Source organism: Thermobia domestica, chromosome 11 (assembly GCF_964235325.1).
Source record: "Thermobia domestica chromosome 11, izTheDome1.hap1.1, whole genome shotgun sequence".
Taxonomy (NCBI): domain Eukaryota; kingdom Metazoa; phylum Arthropoda; class Insecta; order Zygentoma; family Lepismatidae; genus Thermobia; species Thermobia domestica.
In genome coordinates this window covers 101,027,678-101,051,361 of record NC_137464.1, presented here as the reverse complement: position 1 = coordinate 101,051,361, position 23,684 = coordinate 101,027,678, and the positions used below count along the sequence as shown (strand labels likewise).

The 23,684-nt window shown below is 34.4% G+C and overlaps 1 protein-coding gene and 1 long non-coding RNA gene across 2 annotated transcripts in view; both read right to left on the bottom strand.

Annotated features, from left to right (window-relative positions):
• The window catches only part of LOC145664330 (uncharacterized), a 1,055,818-nt gene that overhangs the window by 688,920 nt on the left and 343,214 nt on the right, over positions 1 to 23,684 (bottom strand). The window lies entirely within an intron of this gene.
• The window catches only part of LOC145664328 (uncharacterized), a 353,881-nt gene continuing 337,299 nt past the window's right edge, over positions 7,103 to 23,684 (bottom strand). Inside the window, exon 2 of the mRNA XM_081730947.1 lies at positions 7,103 to 8,392. The gene's annotated coding sequence lies outside the window, so the exon portion shown is untranslated. The remainder of the gene's footprint in view (positions 8,393 to 23,684) is intronic.

Genomic DNA, 23,684 nt, shown 5'->3' with positions numbered 1-23,684 from the left:
GGTTACAATCATTAGCCTCAATCCCGTACTTGGAACATACATTAAGCGCTTCCACCCCGAATTCAGACGATGAAGAGTTCGCATGGAGCTATCGTTTAGAGAATAAAATCTAAAGTAAACCTAAATAAACAAACGTGAGCCCTAAACAAATGAGTACCGCAAAAGATTTAACAGATATATCGAATAGGTCGGCTGCTAAAATTGTATCCGCTGTTTTAGAAGATATGAATTTACTGAACAAAACTAACTAAGACAAGGTAGTAGATAAAAACAAAATCCGTACGAAACTAGCAAAAAAGAAAAGAAAAAGGAAACCGTCTACAGTGTAAAGCTACTAATTTTAAGGGTCTCTATTTTGATGGCCAAAAATACCACACTATAGTTCTAACTGACAATTGCAGTAGGCAAAGCACTGAAGAATATGCGGATTATATCGATTTGACCGATTGGTCAGAAGTAATAGTAACGAAACCTCCAATTTCGGCTAACGTATCAATAGAAGAACCAATCGAAATGATTGTGGAAAAGAGGAGGTTTCAGTTTGTCACGTTCCCCTTCCACACACAGGCTTTGGAGAAGTGTCTAAAGGTAGTAACAGAATCTTCAGAAGTATGCGGTAGTGTTGCACGAGACGGTTATATTCGCGCAAAACTGGAAGCACGAAAGTATCTACCAAGGTTCGGACATAAATCTCAATATTTTGTTCCAAGATTCAGCTAAGGAGCTTTAAGTAACAGGAGGGTGGGTGTGAGGAACTCGCTGTGTAGCCATCTTCACGTGGTCAGTTCTGCGCTGGTTTGGTGTTTGTTGGTCAATTTTTCAAACTTACCTTATGTATTTGTGTCCGTACTATTATATCTACTAAACACCAATCAGGCGAAGAGCTGCACATCAGATCAGAACATTTAAAATCCTGGGGTCAAGTTAAAGTATTAGGAATCTTAACCAATTTTCTATACATACTTAAAATAATGGTATATATATTTAAAAAAAATAACACTTTTCGCACCCGCAGGGCCTTGTGAAATATTTTTATCTGCCTCTGTTTTGAGGAAGAAACATAGCATTATACAACTTTTGCACGGTACTCAAACTTAATTTTCTGAAAACAAATATTTCAATAATATTTTCACTACTCACAACCATATTTTTTTCAGCATTAACGTTCTTTGGGGCCCCCGGGGCCCGGTTAAATATCTTTTTATCCGGCTCTATTTTAGTGAAGAAACATAATATTATACAACTTTTGCATGGTACTCAAGCTTAACTTTCTAAAAAAAATATTTCAATAATATTTTCACTACTCACAACTTTTTTGTTTTCAAAATTAACGTTCTTTGGGGTCCCCGGGGCCCGGTTAAAAATCTTTTAATCCTGCTCTGTTTTGGTGAGGAAACATAATATAACATTATACAACTTTTGCACGGTACTCAATCTTAATTTTCTAAAAGAAATTTTTTTCGGCCGTTTTCGGCCCACCCTAATACATATATAAGGCAGTTTATGTTGGTAAAGATAATTCCTCAAAAATTGTAAATATTTGTGTTCACACAATTGGATGTTTATCATTTTACCTTTCGAGTTTTTCATTCTCGATTTTTTTCGGCAATTTTCTTTTTACCCTTTGCAAATAATAAAGTAGCATTTCCGAACAGGAAGTCAACGATCAATCGTGTATAGGTATACTCACTAGATGTGAATTATAACCGAATACAAACAAGACTTTCACATAGTATTATAACCGCTACCAGGTTATAGAAGGATTTTTTGTGGACGCCCTGTATATTTCGTGAAGACAGTGATTATTATTTTCGATTTATGCTTTACTCTGCAACGCACATCAGTTCTTTCTTGGTGGGAATTGCTTCTTTCCCACACAATTGGACAAAGAAGTCTTTCATCGTTTTTTCATATATATATTTAAAACATTGATTTTGCTGAGAACATTTCAGTTAGTGACTAACCATTTCAGTGTTTCTCCCTGACTCATTATATGCATAGTATATATTCTATAGTTAATGGGAACTGAATTAAGTGTTTTCTTTAATCGCTTATGGAAACATTATAATAGATTGGAGAAATACGGACTGACCAGATGTTTCAGTAACCAAAGTGGCACCAACTGTGTTGTTTCGTAGCCCGTTATCTGTACTTTCTCACGCCAGTGTTATCGCCGTGTCTAGTGCATTATAGGCAGTTGACTAAAATTAACATAAATTGTTTTCTATATTCTGTTTGTATGTGCATACAGGTGAGTTAACTGAGTAATTTTTGAAATGAACTGCCAACACTTTTCTGTTGACCATTGCAATCCGTAGCTTGAGCTTGGACGCTCGAGGAGTTTGACTCCAGGTCTGGAAGATGTAACCACGCATCTCGCGTTGAACTTCAAACATAAGTTGTGTTAAGGGGCACAAGCTATTTAGCCGGTGAAGGACGATTTCTTACGGCTAGACCCCATCAGTGAAATCCCAGGTTCTCAGACCTTGTGCGTTTAAAATGTTATATACGCGCCCTCCAATATCTGTATTCCATTGTGGAGATCTTCTTTTGTGTGTTTGCTGAAGATTCACCTTTACGCTGCAGGACTGTTCAGCGTAACAACTGGATTCATCGTGGGACGATCCAGACAACTTTTCCCCAGTGCGAATCCCCCAAGTGTGTTAATGGTGTGAGCAAAGTATTTATAGTGATATCTGAATTATAATCATATATATATATATAAAGGGCTATATTTCCAGAAAAGGGCAAAGCGTACTTTCAGCGACTAAAATTGATATATATCCTCAGTGTTCAGTGTTGTATCCATTCCTCTTCGCTATTTCTTTTTCAAAATAGTGTTCTAATAAATAAGTATAGTGTCAATTAATCAAGTGTGTTTTCGTTGTTTGTATGAGTGATGTTTGTGTGCGTTATGGTCTGGATGACCGTCTGATCGTCCGTGAGGTTTTCGAGACGAGACGCCCGAACCTCTCGGCGCCTAATGCTCATCTCATTATTGAGACCGACGAGCTTTTTTGGGAAACAGTTTGTAACCTTTCTTGGAGAGGTTTTCGTTGTCCTGTCCAGGTAAGTTAAAGTATCAGGAGTATGCTTATTGGTAATACCACGAGCCAAGGACAGCGAACAGAACTACTGCCGATTACAAATAAATAACGCCCGAACAGCGACTAAAACCCAGGCGGTTACAAATAAATAGCTGCCCGAACATGGACCACGCACTCCTGATGGTTACAAATAAATGGCCGCCCGAACAGAGACTTGAACTACTGCCGATTATAAATAAATGGCCGCCCGAACAGCGACTTGAACTCCTGGCGATTATAGTATCATAACTTCCTTGAAGGGTTGCCTGATCAAATAAATCGGTATCGGGTGTTTTCCTCAACTACGTTTTACTCAAATCCAGAAAATTTCCTCATTTATCTTATCTTGATATTGATCATGAACTAGAAATTCATGACAAGGATAAAAATCTTGGTTAATAGTCAGAACGGGAGGATGTGATTTGCATATATGATAAAATAAATGTAATATTGACACTACTGGTTAGATAAAATATTAGTATAAAATTTTGAGAATGAAGGTCATTTATGTCAAAGGTACTTTTATTTGAGAAATATGGGATAATAATGTTATGATCTTATAAATTTATCATGTCATACTTCACACCTAAGAATAGCATATCAAAACTCTTAGTAATCTAATTCTTAGTGCTTCCAATACTCTAGATTATTTTGTTCTATAAATCTTAATATATTTTATGTATTTTGCATTTGTTTAGAAAACTATAGAAAGATATCAATTGTCGAATGGCTTTTAAAAGGAAATTATTTATCTGGTTATAATTTGTGATATTTCTAAACAAGAAAATTAGGAAAACCAAATTGGATCAAAAGATTACGATCTTGACCAATAATTAGTTTTTGGATCAGGGGTCACAAAATTTTTGAACGGCCTCTGAATCAAGTTTTCGTATTTTGTACGGAATAGAAACTTGACAATTGACCAATGTAACTTCTCGTTGTTCGTGTAACTTTCCTACCTCGTAATACTTTACTCAGCACTTTCAGGTTTTAAGGATTTATGAATCAATATAGTGATCTGCTAATTCAGCGAATTGCTTATCAACCAGACATTTCATATTGTGTAGCCGTAGTTGTATTCTCTGCTGAACTAATATCAAACATGCAATATTTTTTTTTTTACCTTTTTGTTCAATAAAGTACAATTCTATTTGACATCCTGCAACTCTGCTTATGAGAGACCGCTCAAATAGCTAGCAGTGAAGTATCAACTCTCTTCTTTCTTGTACAGTATTAGTTAAGATTTTTAACAGCTGTCCTTTCCATTAATGATCATCATATTACGAAGAAAAACAAATACTATAGGAAATGATCTTATTTCGGACAGTTGAGAACCCTGTTTCAAATAAGTCCGAGATCGAAATAGTTAATTCGTAATTACATTTGAAAAATTCCCGATCATATTTGAATAACTATTGCCTATTGTTTGTAGTGTTTCCCATGAGAAAAAAAAAAAAAAAAAAAAAAAAACATGTTGACTCATGCGTTGTCAACTGGAACTTAAAGCGCAGCAAAACTTTACGTCGCCTTTGTAAACCACCGCCATCAACGTCTAAATCGAATTTCATCCTAAAGTATTGTTAAGTATTGTAAAGGGATGTCAAGGAATTTACTAGGGGTTCCTAGTTCCTAATCAAACCATTCATGACACTTTGTAAAGTGACAATTAAACACAATGCGAGCAGTAATGCGATTGAAGCTATCAGGGATCATCAACCGCTAAGGAGTCATCGTCCATTACGATAATCCCAGTCTACATTTTACTATCATCACATGTTTAAAACTAATGGCCCTTGGTTGGAAGCCTTTCCTTCATCTATCCTATTATACAGACTTGGCCCCTACCAACTATCACTTGTTTCGTTCTTTATAGGACTTCTTTGCTTGATAAAAATCTTTTCCCTGATGTGAAGATTGTGAAAACTGAGTTACAACAGTCCTCAAATTCGAAAGACTTTCGTCTGTGTGTGGAGTCATATTCTACGGGCAAGATACAGAGGATTATCAATTGGAGTGACGATTTATCTACAAACCTAGCTGAGTTACAATGTGTGTTGTTTACACTATTACCTACTTTTACCTACGCACCAAAGAAGGGAAATGTTTTGCACCTATCCAATATTTTATATTGATAACAATAAAACGAAGAGCATTTTCAACAAATGTTACATATGGACAGAATTGTAGTACCAAATTTATTTCCGTGCCGGAGTACTTGATGAGAGATAAGAGGGCCAAAAATAAAATTTAAGCATAAACTTAAAACTAAAATCATGTTATGAATATTTATTAATATTTATTTATGAATGAATAAACATTTAAAATATAACTTTGAACACTTCTGTTTTAAGTAAAAAGTACATTTTTCATTTTTAACTTAGTTTTTCCTAAAATAAAAAAAATCCAGTAAATTTTTTCCTCGTTTTGAACCGGAACGTCGTCCGCTTCAGCTCCACTACACCTTTGTATCAGAGACATACATTTTTATTGTGTATGTAAGACAAAGTCGTAAATTAAGGCATCAGTTTGTTACATCGTTTTCTTTAAATGTTACAGGAAATTCACTAAACAAGTTACAAAGTGTGAAGTTTAAATCGTACTTCTATAGATATATTATTATCATTAACTGATTGACATGTTTAAAAAAATGTAAAAGAACGTTCTCTATTTTATTACTCTCAGTAAAAAATAATTCGGCTCCATGTTGAAACAAAATACTCTTCTCTGTCGCAATTCTGTCCGAAGCATAACAGAAATTATGAAATCTTGTTTATTTACTTACAAATAATATGTTCGTTGCTTTCAGTAGTATGTATATCACTGTAATCTACTAGTTAAAAGTACTATTTTGATTCATACGCCATACGTAAATAAATAAACAATATATTTCAGTATTAGACTATATTATGAAAACTATAATAACTTATTGCCAATGAACAACATACCATTTAGCGTCATAACAAATTTGTTCTCGATTTTCTATAAAACTAAGCATGAGAATTGATCTTTAAGCATGTGATTTTGTTCAGATCAATATCAAACGTCAAATGTCTCAGTTTTAGACACGATTAACCAAAAAATTTTGTTGATCACATTTTAACAAAAATTTTTGATTTGATTTGGTTTTCAGTTTAGTGTTTCAATCAGCAGCGAGGCTATATGAGACGTGGACATACAGTTCAACGTGGGATCAGAACCACATGAGCTCCCGCTGAGAATCGAACCCGGGTCTACCACGCCAAAGGCTATTAAAGTTTTAGTCATAAGTTTTGACTAAGTATCGTATGTTCAGTTTGGGCTTAATATCATCAACCAACCCAGTGATGATTTCAGGGAGTGGCTAACGGAGGGGGGGGGGTCTCCCGGAGATAACAGTTAGCCTCTGGGCATATCTCCGCTTGTGTTCAAAGTAGGTTAAAATTATTTTCGCAGTACTACTTGTTCTCCATCACATGTATTGAAAAATCCCATCCAGGGAAAATTTGAAAATTATTACTACATTAACTATATTTCTAGTCACCTTGCTAGTGGTAGAATAATGCAAAACTTGGTAGGGGCATCATACTTCAGCATTAGTTTAATCTTAATATGTAGCCTGTTTATCGTACATCCACATATATGTTTATGTAACCAATTGGAGTTCGAGTCGCTGTTCGGGCGTCCATTTATTTGTAACCAATCTCAGTTCGAGTCGCTGTTCGGGCGTTATTTATTTGTAATCGGCAGTAGTTCTGTTCGCTGTCCTTGGCTCGTGGTATTACCAATAAGCATACTCCTGATACTTTAACTTACCTGGACAGGACAACGAAAACCTCTCCAAGAAAGGTTACAAACTGTTTCCCAAAAAAGCTCGTCGGTCTCAATAATGAGATGAGCATTAGGCGCCGAGAGGTTCGGGCGTCTCGTCTCGAAAACCTCACGGACGATCAGACGGTCATCCAGACCATAACGCACACAAACATCACTCATACAAACAACGAAAACACACTTGATTAATTGACACTATACTTATTTATTAGAACACTATTTTGAAAAAGAAATAGCGAAGAGGAATGGATACAACACTGAACACTGAGGATATATATCAATTTTAGTCGCTGAAAGTACGCTTTGCCCTTTTCTGGAAATATAGCCCTTTATATATATATATATGATTATAATTCAGATATCACTATAAATACTTTGCTCACACCATTAACACACTTGGGGGATTCGCACTGGGGAAAAGTTGTCTGGATCGTCCCACGATGAATCCAGTTGTTACGCTGAACAGTCCTGCAGCGTAAAGGTGAATCTTCAGCAAACACACAAAAGAAGATCTCCACAATGGAATACAGATATTGGAGGGCGCGTATATAACATTTTAAACGCACAAGGTCTGAGAACCTGGGATTTCACTGATGGGGTCTAGCCGTAAGAAATCGTCCTTCACCGGCTAAATAGCTTGTGCCCCTTAACACAACTTATGTTTGAAGTTCAACGCGAGATGCGTGGTTACATCTTCCAGACCTGGAGTCAAACTCCTCGAGCGTCCAAGCTCAAGCTACGGATTGCAATGGTCAACAGAAAAGTGTTGGCAGTTCATTTCAAAAATTACTCAGTTAACTCACCTGTATGCACATACAAACAGAATATAGAAAACAATTTATGTTAATTTTAGTCAACTGCCTATAATGCACTAGACACGGCGATAACACTGGCGTGAGAAAGTACAGATAACGGGCTACGAAACAACACAGTTGGTGCCACTTTGGTTACTGAAACATCTGGTCAGTCCGTATTTCTCCAATCTATTATAATGTTTCCATAAGCGATTAAAGAAAACACTTAATTCAGTTCCCATTAACTATAGAATATATACTATGCATATAATGAGTCAGGGAGAAACACTGAAATGGTTAGTCACTAACTGAAATGTTCTCAGCAAAATCAATGTTTTAAATATATATATGAAAAAACGATGAAAGACTTCTTTGTCCAATTGTGTGGGAAAGAAGCAATTCCCACCAAGAAAGAACTGATGTGCGTTGCAGAGTAAAGCATAAATCGAAAATAATAATCACTGTCTTCACGAAATATACAGGGCGTCCACAAAAAATCCTTCTATAACCTGGTAGCGGTTATATATGGCGTCTGAAACGTGGAACGACCTGTCAAGTGCACACGTAGACAGGTTGAGAACCCTTGGCCGTATGACGAAGTATGAATAAAATTAGGTTTTTCACCTGAAAATTTAAAATTATTTAGTTGGCAACACTGTCATATGGTGTGAGACTTACGTGTATGAACGTTGAATGGTTTTTCACCTGAAAAAGGGCTATTTAAAATAGTTAAATAACTTGTCCACTCACTACAACATGATGAGGTTCCTGCATGAGCAATGTCCAATCCAAGTGTTCCATGAAGTAATAAGATCCTCTTGAACAATTAGTGCAGTTGAGTTTCCTTATCTTCCGTTTCTTCACATGTTGAAACCATGTGTTGAATATCCTCCATAGTTCTCCAACGATGAGTTGATGAGGGGAGAAGGGGAGATTTTTTTTTTAACACTGGTGTGAGAAACGAAGTACGGTTACAACACCTGTATGATAACTTTTTTTTTTTTTTTTTTTAAGTTCGCAGAAAGCGTTTATAGGGCTATTAAAATTCTTATAAAAAAAAAAAAACACACAAATACTTTTTGTAAAATGTTTAAGTGTTCCGTTTCGATCACTTTATTTGATATAATATGAAGTAAATACGTTATAGGGCTATTTAAATGCTTTTTTTTTTTTTTTTTTTTTTTAAACACTAATAAATTCTTTTTGTAAAATGTTTAAGTGTTCCGTTTCGATCACTTTATTTTGTGTAATATGAAATAAATATACACACACGATAACTATTCATGAAAACATCGACTTGAAGAATTATCAAATATTTCAATAAAAATTAGTAAATATATTGATATCTGTATTTAAAATATCAAAATGTGAATGAATAAGCAAATAGCAAAACATGTTAAAGGTACTAAAATATTAAAATTATTGTTAAAGTTTCGAGTATTAATCACTCTAATATATTTGAAAAATATGAAAATCATTGAAAAAGTAAAATGAATGGAAATGTAAACACATGATAAACTGACAATATATAAACAAAATAAGATTTTCACCTGTATGTCCTTTTTTTTTTTTTTTTTTACTGTGCCTCGTGTTGTTTGGCAGAAAAGAACGAAAAATCGTTTTTCAAAAATAAAAAAAATAAACTTAAGTGTCAAAATTGACGTTCATAGTAATTCCAAGAAATAAGCATGATTCTGCATATCAAACAAAAGATCGTGATTTCGTTGACATGTACGAAGAAAATTTGGCACGCCATAAGATCAAATGCCATCTGCTCGTCGTGAAAATCGAGACTTTAATTCAATAATGCTCAATACAACAAATGATTTCATTCTGAAACAAAGTTATTATTAGCTTAAGCCTAAAATAATGGTCGTTGTTCACTTCCAAAAACGTAAACATTGTAGGGTTACCAGAATAGGTGGGTATTATCTGCAAAAGAACTTATTAATGCAGCGTTGAAAACTATACGGTGTTGATCCAAGTTTTTCTAAGGTCTGAATCAAGGAAGTTGACTCACTAGTCCAAACATTCCTGAAAATAAATGGTCATTACACCATAAATTGACCAAAACCATTGGTGGGAAAAATGTGTAATACTACACGTACTTACACACACAATATGCCATCGACACCTGCGAGGCAAAAAAACTAGAAACGAGGAAGGCCTGCAACCCTAGGCACTTACAAAATTGTTTCTGCACAAAACTGAAATATAAACATTAATATTCAGTAAACTACGCGTATGTTCCCTGGAACATAACATACGTCTTCCACCTAGAAAAAATGTGTAAACACACAAAATACAAATGCTCTCGTAGCATCGTAAAGATATGTCTCTATAAGACAAAATACATGAGACCTACTAAGAGAAAAACATGAGATACAAACAAGAATATAGTCAACGACATTACAACTTTCTGGTTGGTCTGAAACATCCAATTAAATTCCCTACAAAACAGCTGTAACAAGCTTCCTTAGGCATCTTCGCTACAAAATTTTCAAAATGGTCTTATTAACATATTAAAATTCAGTCATCGAGCATATGAAATAATTGACAGAAAGTAATTCTCAAAAAACGTTATGGCTTCATACTGTCGGAAAAAAAGAAAATAAGTTTATTTTTCGGGATCTATATCAATATCTCTAAGACGGCTGAAACCTCATAAATAATGGGCCATGTCGATTTTTGAAGAAAATCATCCGTCATTGGCAGTATGGCTGAAACCTAAAGATTTATATTCCAAAACCTTTGGCCATGTTGATTTCTAAAATCCTCCATACTGTTTGTTATGGCTGAAACCTAAAGGTTTATATTCCAAAACCTTTGGCCATGTTGATTTCTGAAGGAAATCCTCCACAACAAAAACAATTTTACTAAAAAATTCCAAATAGTTTTGGGACATACTGTGACTAAAATATAACTTTCTCAAAATTAACATGAAAAATAAACATTACAACTCACTAGCATACAAGTACACAATATAGTTACGATTCATAAACGTTAAAATATTCGCTGAAATGTTACTAGACAATAACATACACTAAAAAAAAAAATCTAACCTAAGAATACACATGGTTAGTTACGGGTTACTATAAAAGAAGAAGGGAAATAAAAACTATATTTTGCGATTGATGGCGAAAATACAGTTAGCTATGGAATATCCAATGGATTAGCCACATCCATTTTTGCAACAGATCTGCAATTTCAGGAAATATTGCCTCCCTGAAAAAAAATATATTTATCTTTATCCCCATAAAATATCCTACCCGAAGAAGTTTCCCTACGGTCGTTCAGTGGTCTAGAGAAGACAAAAAAAAAAAAAAAAAAAAAAAATGTTAATTAGAAATTACAAGAAAATATAGAAGTTAAACATATTTCCACATACATATTAATATGTGGGGAAAAACGACCGTTCACCATCAGAATATCTGTTCATATAGTTCCTTCTACAATAAAAAGATTACTGCTTTCGTTCGGAGAATTATACTATTCACACGACATTCCTGCACACTCTATTACCAACAAGGAAATGTCTGTTATCACTTGTTTAAGGCTTAGCCTACTTTCCGTTCTAAACTTTTCTCTTCGAACAAAATATATCATGTCACATCCTGGAAATTCAAATAAGTCAAAATCGGGTAAATGACGTAAATGAGGTTCAATAAAATTACAGTAAACACTTCAAAATGAAAACGAAAATCTAAGATTTACACTGAAAAATAAATTTAACATTGATTATAAGTGTAAAATTCCATATTCTACGCATGAGATTACATACTAAGTTTCAATGACAAATATACACGTGTACAGTATATATAATTAACAACTAAAAATTTTCTTATCTATACATTCTACTTTTCTTAAAGGGAAATCAAACATTAATTCTAAATAACATGTAATAACATATTTAAGAATTTCGAAAGTGGGAAGGGATCCTAAAAGATTTTTTTTTTTAATTTTAAAACACAATAAAAATATATATTATAACGCCAAAACATCTTCCCACTAGCTAGGAATACGGAACTGCGCCACTAGTTCAAATTGCTTTTGGATAAATGCAATCTCCCTACGTATGTGATACTTTAATTATTTACTAAAAAATCTAAATTCAAACATCTGAAATGAAAACAAGAAAAAATTAATAACATTAAACTAATAGTAAGTCAATGATAAGGTTTGCAACACAAATGCACAGCTGACTGAGGTACGAAGTGCTACACGGAGCAAAGACAGAAAAAAGAAAAGAATTAATCAGCTGTATATCACCCGTTATTCGTAACCATAAACACAAGTGGTTCTACAGTCTGGCGACTGCCTTATCGAAATAAAGAAAGAAAAACGTGTTATCTGCTCATTGCCGAACAGTTAAAAGCTAGAAGCAAAAATAAGTTTGAGAAAAATGCGTAGTTCTTCTTTTCGTATCCAGGTGTTCTGTCAAAAACTAAAAGCAAAAAGGAAGAAAAATGAATACATGTTTATCGCTTAGAAATGCGTCGCTCTCCTAGGAGAAAAATTTGTATCAACACACAAAGTCTTGGTTACTTTTTTTTTTCTATGATTGCTGTTTCTGCCTTGGTAACTGCAGTCTGTTCGTTTATTTCTACGATGTTTACCTCTATGTACAAAAATACTCTTAATGTTCTCACTCAAGTTGCGTTTCCAATCTCGTTTGTGATAACTCATATTTCGTGGCCGTGATTTACGACTCCTTCTGTTTCTGTTACTACCTTTTCGAGTGCGGTCTTGGTTCTGATTCCCTTTAAATTTCGTATTGTTTACGATCTGAACTTGGTATCTTTGCTTATTACAATAACTGTAACTTCGTTTACGCTTTTTCTCTCTGTAGTTTGTGGTAGTTTGTTTTGTGCGCTTACGACCTCTGTCGTCTACAATCATATGTTCGTGGATTTCACTACTTCTGATACTACAAGTGGTGTTGCTAGATACTGAATGAATAAAATCGTTGCCAGATTTGTTACGAGGTTGGTTTAGACTACCTGTCTCTGGTTGGAGTTCAGATTCCTGCGTTTCCTTTTCATTAGGAGTGTTAGTTTCTAGCTCAGGTTCCAATTCCAATGTTTTATTTACGCTAGGAATATCAGTCACTAACTGAGGTTCAAATTCCGGTGTTTCGTATCCAGTAGGAACATCTGACTGTAACTGGGGTTCACATTCCGGTGTTTTGTTTTCAGCATTTTCAGTTTGCTGACTATTTTCACGAAACACGTCCCGTAAAGTGTCTATCTTTTGACCTAATCCACTCTTTAGTTCTTTTTCTAATCTATCAATATTCTCTTTATTTCTTTGTTCTAATCCATCTAGGTTTTCTTTATTTTCCTTTTTTAAATCTTCAATATTCTCTTTATTTCCCTGTTCTAATCTAGCAAAATTCTCTTTAAATTGAGCAAAATTCTTTTTATTGTCTCTCATCGATTCTTCGAGAAGTGAAATCACCCTAGCCATCGCATTAAGTCTCTGGTGTGCCATCTTGAACAAGAATAAAGCTTAAAACATACAATTAGAATAAAATGAACTATCACAAGAATGTATGATTAAAATCACCTAAAAGAGATTTTTTTTTTCTGGTACTGAGCTGAAAAAGAAATGGTATATTAAAATATTGTGAGTATTCGAGCACCAACGGTCTCGATTCGGGTCGGTAGTTCGGGCGTCATTTATTTATAATCGCCAGGAGTTCAAGTCGCTGTTCGGGCGGCCATTTATTTATAATCGGCAGTAGTTCAAGTCCCTGTTCGGGCGCCATTTATTTGTAACCAATTGGAGTTCGAGTCGCTGTTCGGGCGTCCATTTATTTGTAACCAATCTCAGTTCGAGTCGCTGTTCGGGCGTTATTTATTTGTAATCGGCAGTAGTTCTGTTCGCTGTCCTTGGCTCGTGGTATTACCAATAAGCATACTCCTGATACTTTAACTTACCTGGACAGGACAACGAAAACCTCTCCAAGAAAGGTTACAAACTGTTTCCCAAAAAAGCTCGTCGGTCTCAATAATGAGATGAGCATTAGGCGCCGAGAGGTTCGGGCGTCTCGTCTCGAAAACCTCACGGACGATCAGACGGTCATCCAGACCATAACGCACACAAACATCACTCATACAAACAACGAAAACACACTTGATTAATTGACACTATACTTATTTATTAGAACACTATTTTGAAAAAGAAATAGCGAAGAGGAATGGATACAACACTGAACACTGAGGATATATATCAATTTTAGTCGCTGAAAGTACGCTTTGCCCTTTTCTGGAAATATAGCCCTTTATATATATATATATGATTATAATTCAGATATCACTATAAATACTTTGCTCACACCATTAACACACTTGGGGGATTCGCACTGGGGAAAAGTTGTCTGGATCGTCCCACGATGAATCCAGTTGTTACGCTGAACAGTCCTGCAGCGTAAAGGTGAATCTTCAGCAAACACACAAAAGAAGATCTCCACAATGGAATACAGATATTGGAGGGCGCGTATATAACATTTTAAACGCACAAGGTCTGAGAACCTGGGATTTCACTGATGGGGTCTAGCCGTAAGAAATCGTCCTTCACCGGCTAAATAGCTTGTGCCCCTTAACACAACTTATGTTTGAAGTTCAACGCGAGATGCGTGGTTACATCTTCCAGACCTGGAGTCAAACTCCTCGAGCGTCCAAGCTCAAGCTACGGATTGCAATGGTCAACAGAAAAGTGTTGGCAGTTCATTTCAAAAATTACTCAGTTAACTCACCTGTATGCACATACAAACAGAATATAGAAAACAATTTATGTTAATTTTAGTCAACTGCCTATAATGCACTAGACACGGCGATAACACTGGCGTGAGAAAGTACAGATAACGGGCTACGAAACAACACAGTTGGTGCCACTTTGGTTACTGAAACATCTGGTCAGTCCGTATTTCTCCAATCTATTATAATGTTTCCATAAGCGATTAAAGAAAACACTTAATTCAGTTCCCATTAACTATAGAATATATACTATGCATATAATGAGTCAGGGAGAAACACTGAAATGGTTAGTCACTAACTGAAATGTTCTCAGCAAAATCAATGTTTTAAATATATATATGAAAAAACGATGAAAGACTTCTTTGTCCAATTGTGTGGGAAAGAAGCAATTCCCACCAAGAAAGAACTGATGTGCGTTGCAGAGTAAAGCATAAATCGAAAATAATAATCACTGTCTTCACGAAATATACAGGGCGTCCACAAAAAATCCTTCTATAACCTGGTAGCGGTTATATTTACAAAGCATTATTGACTTTCTCGAAAACTACTCATGACAATTTTACACTTCACTATACTTTCTCAAACTCGGTAAGATCTGAATGTTTTACTATATGCTAATACCATTGTAGAATCTATTTGAAGAGCATTATTCGCTGCGTTATACAAACACATACTTAATCAGTATCAAAATGTCCTGAATGAAATTTATTTGTACTATGGCTAGAAAAATAAATTGTATAAGAACTAATATATACACAAACGGATTTAATTTAAAGTGCTACAAAAGTCATTAAGTTTTAGTCTGTGTTATGAGCGTTTCAAAAGAAAAAAAAACATCTTATAAAATATATTGAGAGGTACTATTCTTAATGTGAATGTTTTGCTATGTGTTTAAAAATAGACCGTACTTAAATCTAGTGAGCACAGAGAAAATAAAAAAATGACTAAAGTTAACAAAGAGCAGGAGTGGATAGACCCAGTATGAATTAATACTGTCGATATAACATGAACTATAAGCAATTTTTATTAAATAATCTGGTCTATGAAATTTTTTTTTTAAGGCACAACAGTTCGATATAAACAGAAACGGTTAACGCAACTGTACCAATGGAAGCTTAATGGATGTATTACAGTAATTTCAATTATCTTAACAATCGATTTCCTTGTGGAGTTTCTGATTACTAAAATAAAGAATAATACATTAAAACTTTAATATGCTTCATGTCTTGCTATAGCTTCATTTGTTTACATCGAACTATTCTGTCATTTTTTTATTTTTTTTTTCTGAAACTTCAATTTAACATGGGCCATAAACGCTTTTCTTGGGGTATGTTTAGTACAAGGGGTCCAGAAGCACGTAAAAAACGCTAAATTTACAGGGGAAATGAGTGATGCAAGTACTTAGACGTAACAGAACGTAACCAAATCTAACCTAACCTATAAATTTAGGTTAATCGATTTATAAATTTAGGTTAGTGTTAATCTAACCTAACATAAACTAACGTAAGCTAACCTGAACTAACCTAAACTAACTTAATATTAGTAGAAATAAGCGAAATTCTATTATTTTTTGGAAAATTATGCGGGACTCCTACACTAATATAACATAAACTAAACTAACCTAACGTAACCTAAACTAGCCCAATCTAACTTAAACTAACCAACCCTACCCTAAACTAACCGAATGTGAACAGAAATTACCAAAATTGTAACATTTTTTAGAGAAAAGAGCTGGACCCCTTCTGCTAAACTTCTTTACCGTATATACCAATCAAGTCACAGTGATGTTTCCGAATTCAATGACTAATTATTCTACATTTATGAGACGTAAATACAGATTGCACACACAGATTGAACATCTAAAAAAAATTCTGGCATTATGAATGTCCAATGTGCGATTGACGTGTTACACAAAATACATCTAATGTATAATTATGTTTCTGCCAAACTCTTCTTAACATACTAACTCCGGCTTCAGCTGCCTTCATGCGTTCAAGCAATTCATCCAAGATCTTAGCAAGTGGTGGCACCAAACCTCAAAATCCTTGTTGAAACCTCATAAGAAGAAATCACACTCTCTGAGATCTGAGAATCATGGTGACCATTTCATCAGTTCTTGGCATTCCTCCTTTGCACGGCCAGACTATCGTTTAAGAAATAGCTCATTGATCTGATCACGAACTTGGTGATGTAGTGACAACTCATGCAGCTAAGTCAATCCATTTGAAATCATCCAATTTCAAATTAAAAGATTGGTGATAACATTATTTTTTAAATACACAAAATTTTATTATATTTAGAGAGTTGCAAACAAACACGCATTCATTTCTTAGATGTTCATTTATCTTCTGAACTTTCATTTTGTACAGGTGCATGATAAACAAAGGTAAACGTTGTAGCTTCGTTATTTTTGAATATATTGATTTCAAACAAAAACCATTCAATAGGGAATTAAGTGTGTTACATTTTATGTTAAGTGCGTATTTAAGCCTACTACAGTGCAAATATTTTTAAAAAGCTATTCCAAGTTACAGTTTAAAAAACGCAAATTGTAATTTTTGAAATTAAGAATTTTAAATAAAAATATGACTGAACATTCTTTTTTCAGATATATGCTCCGTGGTATATTTATTGCTTTGTAAGAAAATTCGATACCTGAGATTATCTTTATTATTATTATTATTATTATTATTATTATTATTATTATTATTATTATTATTATTATTACTATGGGTCTTCGCAGGGCCGGATCCAGGATTCTCTAACGGGAGTGCACCAGCAACTACCAGTACATTTTAATTAAATTTGAGTTTTTTAAATGCCTTTAGGCAAATGTGGTGTGAATGAAGAATTTCTCTGAAAATGCTAAGCGTCTGCTACCGATGATTTCTTTTCCTTCAACCTTCAGAAAATTGACTTAAACTATTGATTTTGCAAAACTCACTGTTAACTTCTCACTTTAAGTAACGTATATTTACAACGAAGGGGGATGCAAGTGCAACTTTACACCCCCCCCCCCAAATCCTCCCCTGGGTCTTCAAACATCTTTGATCCAGAGGGTCCATCCCCTGGGTTTCGCAAATAGGCTATGTTCAACCTAAAATACCTCAAAAAGTGGCACGTTTGTAAACTCTCAAAATTTTCACAAAAAAAAGCTATTTACGTAGCAGTAGCTAGTTAAAATCTAATCACCGTGTCTTGACTACTTTTTGAGTTGCGTTTGTTTCTTTATGTTGTTAACTCATAAAAGTGATGCACTGTGTAAATATGATTCAAAACTATGATGTAAAACGAACTAATACATTAGTAACACTATCCTAGTATATGTATATAATTTATACAGTTCATACTTAAAGCAAAACACAAACAACTGGTAATCCTTTTCGCTTATATTTTTTAAATATTATTTCTGAGGTAAATTAGCTGATTTCTGTACAGTTTTCACTGATATATGCTTTGACCTGTGTCAGCTGTGAACTTTAATAATAAAATTTTTCGTAATATCTTCCTAATTCACACCTACATTTTGACATCTTCAAAGATTTGAAAAGAACTTCCGGGACCATTTGGATTTAAAAAGTCAATAAAAATATTAACTTGTTTCTTCAATTTTCCGATCCACCAGTTCTTGTCATAATGCAAGCTACGGTCTTGTATTTTCAATGACAATTCACTTTCTTCTGGAATTGCTGTAGTGCTGCAATCAGTAATCTCGTATGAATGTGAGTATATATATATATATATATATATATATATATATATATATATATATATATATATATATATATATATATAACATCTGACTTTTGTCTGAGTTATATGTGCAAATCTATTAAATGATCCTGTCTGTGTGGAATTTGCTTCCAAGAATTAAATTTTATCTGGAATGCCATGCTGGTTGATTGCTCTTCTTTTGGTAACTAAAATGCATTGAGAGTTGCAAGAAGAAACTCCATAAATTTTCGATAGGAAATAGTACAAAAGATCCGCACCGTCTCCTTTAGCCTAACTGGCACAACCGTGGGACGTAAAACTCAAAAATTTCATTTCATTTTTCAAAAAGATCCTCACCTGGCGGACTCCCCCAGCTAGGAAGAAATTACCACAATTTTAAAGAATAAATGTGTAAACATGTATTTCCTAAAAAAATTACCTGATTTTCCTGAAGCATGGTGTATTCATATTCGAGATATTCGTCGAAGGAGCCTAATGCTTGGGATAAAATCTGTCGAGAGCAAGGAAATAAATTCCTTCAACTAAATGACAATCTCGATAATTATTCAGACTATTATTCAGATTATGCTGACTTATCTTATGGTTGGTATGCGGTATACTCTTGATAGTTTTTGGAAAGTGGTCTAAATGACTCCAAGGGGTTGCTGGAATACACCAGAATCGTTTTTTTTACATTTGTGGCGAATATGTAGCAAAGAAATATCAGCAGAACATAACAGACTTTCTTAAAAAGGTGTATTTCGCTTATTTTGGTGTAAAACTAGATGGCCAAGATAAGTTCTGAGCTCCTCACAAAGTGTGTTATCCATGTGCAGAAGAATCTCGAAAGTGGTGGAAGGGAACAAAATAGTCTTTTCGTTTTGGTGTGCTTATGATCTGAAAAAAAACAACCGAAATCATCCAAATGAGTGTTTGTGCAACATAAAAGGGTTCAACAAAAAAATAAGAAGCACATTGTTTATTTAAAAGCAGAAAATCTGCAACATGACCATGTAAGTTTATTGTGAAACTACGCCTAATAGCGCAGGGAATCAACATAACGTCTAAGTGGCACCAATCACTCCAGGAGAAACCTCGGCGTCCTCCCCTGCACAGTTATTTTGGAGCAAAAGACTTCGTCGTTTCCCAATAAACTTACATGCTCATGTTGCAGGATTTTTTTTGCTGCAGACTGTACCTTCAGCAAGATGCCCCGTATTGCATTGCTCAGAAACACTTACTCCAATCTGTCCAGAAACATCAGTGAATACCAACTCAAGTTCTGAGGAAGATGATGATCAGGATACAGACAAAGTTGCAGCTATTGCAGCAAACAAGGAGCTTGAGCTATTTCCGCATGCAGAACTTAATAATTTAGTTAGGGATTTGGATCTTACAAAGGAATGCGCAGAGCTACCGGGTTCTCGACTGAAGGAAAAAGAATCTTTTGGCACCACATACTATTTTCTTCGTTTAGAAAATGAGAAAGAGATTTCATTCCTTGCTTTTCTGAAGAAAATAGCTTAGTATTATTGCTATGTCGCTGGATTGATGCAGAAATTGAATATACTACATGAGGCTAACGAATGGAGACTATTCATCAACTCTTCGGGAAGAAGCATTAAAGCAGTGTTGCTTCATAATGGAGTAGAGAGGCCTCAGTTCCAGCTGTTCACTCTGTGTTTCTAAAAGGAAGTTACGAAAATCTATTTGTAATCCTCACAAAACTTAATGAACATGGCTGGACAATAAGTGATGGTTTAGAAGTTTTTTCAATGATTCTAGGACAACAGGCAAGTAACACCAAAGATCCGTGCTTCTTTTGCAAATGAGATAGAAGTGAAAGAGCTCATCACTGGACCCAAAATGTTTTTTTGACCACCTTGAACATTGCTACAACCTGTAGGTAAAAATATTATCGGGAAAGCTTAATTGATGCTAGTAGAATTTTGCTCTCGTCACTTCAATTTGAACTTGGCGTCATGGAACAGTTTGTAAAAGCCCTGTTAAAAGAGGGAGAATGTTTTCGATATTTGACCGAAAAGTTTCTAGGACTTTCAGAACCTAAATTGAAAGAGGGTGTGTTTGTTGGTCCAGACATCAGAAAACCAATAAAGATAAGGAGTTCGATTATGCGATGACCGTACCTGAGCAAGAGGCTTGGAATGCATTTAAAGAAATTGTTCACAAAATTTCATGATAACTTTAAGGATCATAACTTCAAGCTCATTGTAGAAAACATGTTAGCAAAATTCAAAGATTTGTGATACAACGAGTTTACAACAGCAGTTCCTTAATTCACATTTCGACTACTTCCTGGAAAACCTATATGCGGTAAGTGACGAGCAGGGTCAGCAATTCCATCAAAGTACCGAGGGTATGGAGCGAAGATACCAGACAAGATGGAATGTCAACATGCTAGCAGATTACTGTTGGATCCTGCAGGGAGACCTTCCGCAATCAGCCCATAAAAGAATATGCCAAATACGGAGTTTTCATGCAAAGAGGTTAAATGAGGACCTGGAAACACATTTGTTCGAGTTTCGTCATTAAGTATGTTTATAAACTAAGAATACAAAAGCCGCTTTCCTTGCATCCATGACTCTCTTTTGTACAGAAACCTTACGTGATACAGAAATATGAATGTTATTTTTGGAATTAGCGAACACAAATAAATAAAGATCAGTAATTATATTTTAAACACTTCTTAGTGGCCTTAAATTTGCAGGTTAGTGTAGTTATTCTGTGTCATGACTCACAGTGCGTCATAAAAACTGGCTGTTTACACGCTTGGATCAGCCAAAAACTAAAAAATTGTATTTAATCCTGTAACTACATATTAGGGCTTGAAGAATACCGACTCCACTAATTCATACTGTGAATTAATGTTACCAGACATGAAAGACGCGTAATTAAAATGTGTAGCTTCCGGAAAATTTATCCGTAAATTCTCTTTGTGCTAAATCTTTTCAAATACGTATGTAATGTTGCGTGCAGAATATCTCATAATAGAAGGTGTATCAAAACAACACCGATAACGTTTGGGACGTGATTCCTGACCAACCGCCAAAATAAGACAAAAAATATTGACCAACCTGGGTGCACAAATGCTTCCTTTCGAACTTATAAGCTGCAGAAAACATGCAAAAATGAACTCCAATACTATGGGACCTAACGTAGTCGGATCAAGACTTCACTTAGGAACTAGTATGTGCTCTAACCGAATACCCACGTTTCAGAATCCTAAGGTACTCACGCAACAATTTTTATAGAGGTAGTTGGTGAATACTTCAAATTATATGCCCGTAGCCAAACTGCCTCTATAAAAATTGTTGCGTGAGTACCTTAGGATTCTGAAACATGTATTTTTGAATAGCGCACATGTTAGTTCCTTAGTGAAGTCTTGACCCAACTACAGTAGGTCCCGTAATACTGGAGCAGGAGCTATGGACCTTTAAATTTCATATTTTTATGTTTTAGACAGACTATAACTCCGAAAAGAAAGCATTTGTGCACCCAGGTTGGTCTATACTTATCGTCTTATCTTGATGTCAGAAATCACCTCCCAAACGTTGTCGGTACTGTTTTAATACACCCTGCATATATATGTTATGCTCTATAATTAGCTTTATTAGCAAATAATAATGATAGGCCTACATGCGATTCTCTACGCTAGAAATTCAATAGGAAAAATGTCCTATTTATTATCTTATTTATTAAGATTTATTCCTGTCTAACCGTTTGTTAATTACCTTCAAAATATTATGTAAATTGCCCAAAATACTCCAGGATCTGCTAGACCTTAGTGTGTAGTTTATATTTGCAGACTTAAAAGTGTAATTTATACAACAATCAAATACCACTAAAATGCAGAAAAACATAAAATAATTTATTAATATCTGTATTTTTTTAAGTCGTGCTAAGCCGAACAAATTAATGCCTAATATAAAATTATTTTGATGGAGATTTTATGAGGCACAACTTCAATTTTTATATAAATATTAGTAATAAAATATTTTCTGCTTTTAATAGTTTTATCACTATTATTTTCTGCTTTTATGAGCTTTATTACTACTATTTTCTGTTTTTATGAGCTTTATTACTATTATTTTCTGCTTTTAAGAGCTTAATTACTATTATTTTCTACTTTGAAGAGCTTATTACTATTATTTTCTGGTGCTTACTACTTTCCTTGTGAAGTCGATTCATATTTTTTTTAAATCAATTTTTTAGTGCATTTTTGAAGATTATTTATCTATGAAAATTTTTAATTCTCTGCTTTTTGGTGCGCATGTTTTTGAAGTCGGTTAATCTTCTTTCAAATTTGTTTATTTTTTTTCACTTTTGATGTCCAAAATGCTTCTCGGAATGGGCGACCAATCACAGAAAAAGTGGATGATATTCTGGCAAAAGCCGACCAAGACCAGCATGTAAGCAGTCATGACATCAGCCTATGATCTACACATTTATGGCCAGTGTTAAACCATTTGACAAAATGTGGTTACAAAGATGTTCCTAATCCCCTCTTTTATATGCAATACACATGCCCTTGTTGATTATCTGGTTGCCGTATATTTTGAGATAAATTTTACCATCAAGCGTTTCAGGAATTATTTAATTTTTAAATTAATTAATTAATATTTTTTTTTAATTTTTAATTTTAAATTTTAAATTAATATTTTTTAGATTCTTTACTCAAGAATCTCTCTTCGGAATAGTTTATTCCATTTAAGAAAACCACATCGAAGTATAATCAGCAATTCTCAATATAATCGCGAACATACATACATACAGGCAGGGGTAAGTGTAATTGTAATTTTTTAGGAAGTGGAGGGACGCCATAGATAGGTTTTAGAAGTGAGGGTACGGTATTCCCTGCCATAGATAGTTTTGGACGTGGGGGACGGTGTTCCCTCGCGTTCCTTGCATACAGGTCTAGATGAGAAAAGACTCTTAAGCAGGTTAAAACTAAGTAGGCCCTAATGATCAAAGGATGGAAGCCATAGCGATTAAGGAAGTTTAAAAATGATATTGATTTATGTCAGAAGCAGAAATATCTTAAGAAAATTATGGAAACAAATCAAGAGTTATAAAGAGATGGACGATTCTTGGTCAAAGTACGCCTATCGTTGTGAACAAGGCTTACAACCTCAATCATACAATTATGTCTATGTAGCGTACTCTGGAACATGATTGAAACACGTTAAATTATAATAAATAAATAACGGAATTAACACAGTTTCTCACTTAACTATAATTAATTGTTAGTTTCTACAGTAGCACGCTCAGAATATTGTTCCATCATCATTCATTTCGTATAACATTATACGGATTGAAAATTACCTTATCTTTTAAAATAGTATACCTCTTTCTCCATCATCCATGATACTTGTTAAAATATTACTTTGGGATACTGAAGATGTCAGCGTAGATCTTTAAACATTAAAATAAAAAAAAATAAGCCAAGGAATCTCCAGATTAAGCTGAGTAAGAGATGTTTCAGTTTGCACAAATTACTATGTATT